The sequence below is a fragment of the Odocoileus virginianus genome, chromosome 31 (genome assembly GCF_023699985.2).
Source record: "Odocoileus virginianus isolate 20LAN1187 ecotype Illinois chromosome 31, Ovbor_1.2, whole genome shotgun sequence".
Taxonomy (NCBI): domain Eukaryota; kingdom Metazoa; phylum Chordata; class Mammalia; order Artiodactyla; family Cervidae; genus Odocoileus; species Odocoileus virginianus.
Window position 1 is genome coordinate 1394141 of NC_069704.1, and position 7235 is coordinate 1401375.

Below are 7235 nucleotides of genomic sequence, written 5' to 3' on the forward strand. Positions count from 1 at the left end.
AGGGCCCCGGAGGAGGGTCCTGAGAGGAAGCCCAGCACAGAGGGGCCAGGAGCGGGAGTGGGTGAGGCCGGTGGGGAGGGGCGGGCGGCGGGAGAGTCCGCGGGCAGCCTGGCCCAAGGCCGCTCCGGTCCCTGCCCGCCACCGCAGCCTCGCGCGGTGGGGAGCCGCTGGCGTGGGAGGGGAGAAGCAAGCGCCTGACTGTCCGGATCGCTCAGAGAGTGTAATTGAATCACTCAGTCTCCCTGCTGCTCCACAGGCTCCCAGCCTGGTGGCCTCTTCACCCAGCCCGCCACGCGGTGTCAGTGTCTGCAGAGGGCAGAGGCGGGCTCACCCTCCAGGAGCCCCCAGGACTGACTCCGCCCCCCCAGGACTGACACCGCCCCCCCAGGACTGACTCCACCCCCCAGGACTGACACCGCCCCCCCAGGACTGACTCCGCCCCCCCAGGACTGACACCACCCCCCCGAGGGCTGACACCAGCCCCCAGGACTGACTCCTCCCCCCAGGACTGACACCGCCCCCCAGGACTGACTCTGCTCCCCAGGACTGACAGAAACCCCCAGGACTGACACCGCCCCCCAGGACTGACACCGCCCCCCCAGGACTGACAGAAACCCCCAGGACTGACACCGCCCCCCAGGACTGACACCGCCCCCCCAGGACTGACAGAAACCCCCAGGACTGACACCGCCCCCCCGGACTTTCACCGCCCCCCCAGGACTGTCACCGCCCCCCCAGGACTGACTCCGCCCCCCCAGGACTGACACCAACCCCCAGGACTGACTCCGCCCCCCCAGGACTGACACCGCCCCCCCAGGACTGACTCCGCCCCCCCCAGGGCTGACACCGCCCCCCAGGACTGACTCCGCCCCCCCAGGACTGACTCCGCCCCAAGGAGGAGTGCCCAGTCTTCACCCTCTTAGGGTCAGGGACGCTGGTCTGCAGGTGAGAGCCATCCGGAGCCCCTCTGAGCAGCGCAGGATGCCAGGCCCAGCAGGGGTCAGGAGCAACTGACCGTCCATGTGCGTGTGTGTTTGGTTATGTATGTTCGTGTGTTTACTTGGCAAGGTGAGGAGCGAAAGCGGGGGACGAGCACTCGGTCCCAAGGCTCCGAGATAACCTGCCTTCCTTTATCTGCAGAGAAAGGTGCGGAGAAGGCCACGTGGAGGGAGGGCCGGCGGAGAGGCTGATGGGGCCCAGATCCAGACCTGGGCCCTGCTTCTCACGGGAGAGAGGCCTGGGTATCTGGGTCTAGCTGCTCTCGTGGAGCCCCCACCTAATGACATAGACTCCGTGGACGGGGAGAAGGGGCTGGGGCCAGCAGACAGCCTTGTACCGTCACGAAGGGCCAAGACTCCCTGACTGATTCTGTGATAAGTGGCAGGTACACTGTGTGCTAATCACCTGTTCACTAGCTGCGCACCTTCAGTTTTCTGTACTTGAAAGAAGGACCACGAAGCCTTGCTCCAGCCTGTGGACATGCATGAGACCAGGCGCAGCACTGTAACTTCCGGAGGCCCGCAGGCAGCATGAAGTTTGGCAGACTTGCTGTGTTCTCCGTGGTTACTAACTTTTTGAGTTCAGGCCCTTCACAGCTGCAGTCCTTTGTGGAATGCCAGTGGGTGTGAGGCTGGACACAGGGGCTCCTGGAGGAGGCCCTCCAGAACCAAGGGCACAGACAAGGTCACACCAGAGCAAGCTGCTCAACGCTGAGCAAGGCTCTGCTTCTTTGAGCTCACGGGTAGGGTCTCCACCCACCATGAGCCTTTTCTAGAACCAGGTCCCAAGAAAGAATTCACCCTGCGAGTGAGTGGCATCACCATTTATGCCTCTGAGGATGACTCACACATTTTAAATGGGCACTTGGATCAAGGATGCTTGAACTGTAATAATGAACTCATGGTGGGTTCTCAGTGCCAACACAAGTCTGTCTTTATCCAAGATGCTTCAGAGCAAGCCCACGACTGGAAATCAATCAAGAATCCGCAAACCAAGACCTCCTTTGCTCCTTGCTGGTCTATAAGAGGGTGTGGGACCTGTGAGAAGATCCTGCAGGTCCCCACGCGAGGCTGGACCGGCCCCGTCCCAGAGAGAAGATAAACCACTGCACACAGCCTCTGCTGCAAGCCCAGCTCAGCTGCTGCCCAGGAACTGGCTCTTACGGAATCACAGCCACTGTCCAGCTTCAGAAAGTTCGTACGGAAGAGAGCGGTAGCCCGTCTCCTGCTGTCGAGCTATTGTGAAGGTTTAAGGTGATGACGCACGTAACAGCCCCTGGCCCCTGCTGTTTTCCCGGGCGAGTCTATCTGGGGCTGGCGTGCTGACCACTGGCCACGTGTATTGGAGTTTGGGGTCTTCCTCATCCCATACAGCAGGAACCTGCCTCTTGAACCTGGAGTTCAGAGGAGGGACCACACATAGATCAGGGGACTCCAGACTTTCCCATGCCACGTTTCTGAAGATGTGGCATTTAGCTGGGAACTATTTTCTGTCTTTCTTCCCTTCAGGATGTTGGAACAGAAATATTTCAAAGAGGAAATAAAATGCAGCAGAACGTTTCCTTCGGTGATGAGACTCAGCACCCATGGGGTTTCTGGGGCTCACTTGCAGTCACTCCTGGTGGCAGCTGTCATCAGCTTGACCTGGGATAGTATCTCCCTGAAAAGCATACGAAAAATACTTAGAAATCCTGTGTCTGGATTGGCAGGCCAGGGTCCAGAAGTGTCCTCACACGTGGGAGATCACAGACTGTGGCACAGCCTTGGGGCTCTGGACCAGGTCAACTCCAGAGTGCAGCCCCCACCCAGCCAGCACCAGCCAAGAGCTCTCATTAAACTCCATGGAGATCCAGATTCCCTCGGATGGGGCAGAACTGCTAATTTTGGGCAGTTTGCTTAGGACACCAGCTGTGTCCAAGGCCTGCCTTCTGCAGAGGTCACGGTCCCTGTGATGGTCCCTGTGGGGTTCTGAGCAGAGTGGCGCCTACTGCAGTGGCCATCCGGAGGCCCCCCTCCCAGGAGGGTGAGGGCAGCTCGGGGGCCAGGCCAATGCGAGCCTATTTCTGGAGGCCAGGGAGCCCACATCCTTCAGAGGATGCCCATAGATGCGCCCGTTTCCTGGAAGAAACACGTGAGGCCACTCTGCCGGGAACCAGTGCCCGGCTGGCAGCTGACCAGCAGGGCGGTCACTCGGGGCCACAGCTGCTCCTTTGACTGCAGAGCATCGCCCGCCCCAGCCTCCCCAGCCTCTGGAGCCGGCAGGAAGGCTGCCGCAGCGGCGGGGATGAGCTGAGCTCCCCGTCACCCGGACATGTCAGAGATGCAGAGTCCCAGGCCCCGCGTCAGCGGGACCGCCTGAGAATCTGCCTTCCAGCCCCCTCTCCGGGGATCACGTCAGAGCGTGGACACGCCTCTGCCCTTTCTCGGCAAATCCGGGGCAGATTAGCGAATTGATTTGCCTTCTGGTTTCTCCAGTTCTCTGTCCAGCTTTCAAACAAATTAGCGCCATTTTCTATTTTAAACCAATGTCACCTTGATGGAAAATTCACCCCGCACTGCCCCAGACTCCGCGGGCGTGGGAGGAGGAGGGGGTGATGCGTCTTGATGATTTTCTCCACGCGGGCCTTACAAGCACCTCGGGGGCCTGAAATAGCTCGACCACCCCTGTGCAAATTGCAGGCGCTGAGCTGTAGCGCCTGGCGCTGGGCGGTGCTTCCTTCTGCACATGCTCAGCCCGGGCCGCGGCGGGGCGGGCGTGGGGGTGAGGGCTCCAGATGGGAGGGGCGGCTGCTCTTGGTCCCCTGAGCAGGGCGGGTCTGGGCTGCTGCCCCGGGAGCAGGCTGCTTCTGCGTGGTCCTCGCGGTCAGGACCAAGGACAGCAGCCTCCCCCCCAACCCAACGTCGCCCCGCCCCGCGAGGAGGGGAGGACTGCGCCGGGCAGGCGGCATAACCTCTCTGCTCTGAAGGCGAGAGGCAGGTATTCAGCCATTTGGGGAGGCTGCTCTCTGCCAAACCCCACACGCGGGGACAGAAATCATCTCAAAGCCTGCAGCCCCGAGGGCCTCCTTGTCTTCGCAGTACCACCTGCCCTTTCCCCAAAAGCCAGTCCCATCCTCCTTCCAAGACCGGCTTCAGGGGCCTGGCCTTTGAGGAGCAAGCCTGTCACCTTGGAAACTCCCCATCCCAGGCGTGAATCCTGGTTTGGAAACGTACCTGCTGTGGGTGCTCACGTGGGTGGTTCACCTCCTCGGAGCTATCGGCTTCCCTCTCCTATTTCACTTGTCACAAAAACCTGCATGCGATCACCTGCCAGGTGTGGGGAAGATGCGTTGAGACAGCACCACATGTAGAGCAGAGGCCTTTCGCGTGTACAAGACTGTTCACCGCCTCCTCTCATCCCTTCTCTGGTGTCTTAGTCAGCTCCGGCTGCTGAACAAGGAGGCAGGAGCTTAGACAGGAGACAGCTATGGCCTCAGGATCTGGGAACTGGCTGTCTGCAGGGTAGGTTCTTGGAAGACCCTCTCCTGGGCTTGCAGATGCCACCTTCTCACTGCACCCTCACTGGGTCTTTTCTCTGCAAGCACATCCCTGCTGTCTCTCTGTGTCAATTTCCCTGTCTTATCAGGACTCCAGTCAAACTGGGTTAGTGCCCACCTTAATGGCCTTGTTGCATCTAATCGCTTCCGTCAAGGTCTTGTCTCTGAAAACAGCCTTACCCTCAGGTGCTGGGAGCCAGAACCCTGACAAGTGAATGTGGGGGACACACAGTTCAGCCCATAACACCCGACTCTCCAGGCTCTCCCTTGTCCTGTTCCTCTTGAATTTCTACTCTCTTTGCAAATAGCTCCTTGGACATCATATGAACCTTTCCTACAAAGAATTACCTATAAATCTTGTCTGGATTTCCTCTATAGAAGCCTTTCACCAAATTGCAGCCCAGAATAACATTCCCCATTATTTTTCCACTGTCATACATCAAAGTTAAAGCATCTGTCCACCCATCTGCCTGTCCAGTCATTCATCTTTGGCACCTTGTACTGAGAACCATCCAATAGCCCAGCCTTGCTCCAGCCACTAGGAAGATCTCAAAGTGAACAGGACAAACCATGGAATCTCTTGGCCATGGACAGAGACTGGACCGTGGACAGGACAAACCATGGACATGTAAGGGGAAGTTTCTGCCTGTGTAAAGATAAAAGCTTTGATTAGTGAGCCCCAACACCACTTCTAGCTTGAAAGCTCTGTGACATTTTCATCATCTTCATCAAAAAGCATTGGAAAAGTGTTCTCATCACAAGGACCCCTAACACTGGGAGTTGTGCTCCACCCACTAGAGGATACCACATGGATCCTTTCTGCCTGCAGGGAGCTTAAAGCTGGAGATGGTTTAACCCCCACAGGCAGGTAATGTTAAGGTAACAGGTGACTGATACGATTGTAAGGAATCATAGGAAGGGTCCTGAGGACACACTAGTGGCAGGAACGGAGACCCGACCCTGTGACCTGGCTCTAACCTGTCTCATTTACCCTCTCATTTCTTACAACCAGTATTGCCTGGAAGGTACCAATACTTTTACAACCACAATTTAAGATGAGGTAACAGAAATACGCTAGGAAGATTGACTCAGCCAGACAGTGCCTGTGAGGATTCAGCACCAGGGGCTGGACAGCTCCCCTCCCGCTCAGCTAACTTCCCGGGACCTCCCATCTCCAAGTACTCTCCCTTCCTCCTGTACCTCTAATGTGAACTTCTGATATGATTATTCTACCCCAGCTATATTGCAGTCGTGTGGGTGCACCTGCTTAATCCCAGCCCTGTACCCCGCACTTCTGTTAGCTGGTCCTTGAGCATCAAGCTTACAAAACCGCCACCGATTCCTGCACCCCCACCCCAGACGCATGTACACACAGCGCCTAACCTACAGCTGAGCACGTAACAGCTCCGTAATCCACGTCTGTGGCGGAGAAGAGACATTATTTTGACTCCTAAAGAAGCAAAGTGTCACCTGAAAAATTATTAATAGCAGGGTTCAAAGAGAAGGGAGCCTGCTGGACTTGATCCATGAGCTACGAAGGGCGCGAAAGGGGACGGGGAGATGGAGGAGAGGGGAGAGACGGGGGCGGAGAGAAGGGGAGGGGAGGGAAGGAAAGAGAGGGGGCGGGAGGGCGAGACAGAGGGGTGTGCTCCAGGCTGCAGACAGGAAGGAACCAGCCCAGCATGTTGTGAAATCTTGATTCACAGCAATTTTAAACGATAGATGCAGAGTTGAAATCAGGAAGTAGAGCTGCCTTTTCAGACTACAGGAGAGGGGAATGAGCACTTTCATCCCACCTGATCAGCCTGTACGCACCCCTCCTCCAGGAGGGCCTCGAGCTCTCTCTCTCCCTCTCTCCCTCCCTCTCTCTGCAGCCCTCCCCGCCCGGCTCTGCAGCGGGCTCAGGAAGGAGATTTATAGCGGCAGCAGCGCGGCTGGCGCCTCCCAGACACAGGCTCATCCCGCACGAAGCTTCTTTATATGGGGCTGTTAGCTCTGCTCCGCTGACTTGGGAGGCTACATATTTTTAATCTTTATTATTTTTAATGCTATACTTCATCCCTGGCTTCTGGCTCCAACCCCACGCTGACCTCAGAATTCTAACACTGCACAGCCCCTGCCGTCCGTCACCCCCACGCTGAGCGCCTGGGGTTCTTAAATTAAAAAGCGTGGGAGGGAGCGGATCTCCGCGCTCATCTGGGCCCCGGAACAGTCAGAGGAGAGGCCGCTGCACGCTCTGACCTGGACCAGCATGGCGCTGGTGCTGCGCTCCCGACTCTGAGCTGGATGCTTCCCAGGCGGCAGGATCAGAAGGAGCTCAGGAGGCGTCTCCTCCAAGGGACGCTAGACACACAGGAGGGGAAGGCGCTGCAGAGAGCACAGCGCCCAGCCGGGCCCTAGCTCCGGGGCTCGTCTGTCCCCTGCCCGGCGCTGTGTACACATGACGCAGCCGCAGGGGGTCCCGCGATGCCCCTGCCCGAACTCCGCCTCCATGCTCCCAGCAGACCGCCGGGACCTCAGCGATCACACCTCTGCTGGGCCTCACTTCTGCTCACCTCTCACTCCTCTGAGCGCAGGCCTCAGGTGGCCCCATGAAAGGGTCTCCAGAGAGTGCCAAGCTTGTGAAGTCCAGACTTATCCCTGGGGACCGCTACCAGCCCTCCTGTACCCTTGAAAAGGCCCTGAGCATCCTCCCAGCACG

The 7235-nt window shown here is 58.2% G+C and overlaps 1 long non-coding RNA gene across 1 annotated transcript; it reads right to left on the minus strand.

Moving 5' to 3' along the window:
* Positions 1–1811: 1811 nt before the first annotated feature.
* Positions 1812–6948, minus strand: LOC139032379 (uncharacterized). Its single transcript, XR_011484904.1, has 3 exons — positions 6776–6948; positions 4212–4427; positions 1812–2658 (listed from the first exon to the last, which is right to left on the minus strand). It is a non-coding gene; the product is annotated as an uncharacterized lncRNA (long non-coding RNA).
* Between the last annotated feature and the right edge of the window lie 287 nt (positions 6949–7235).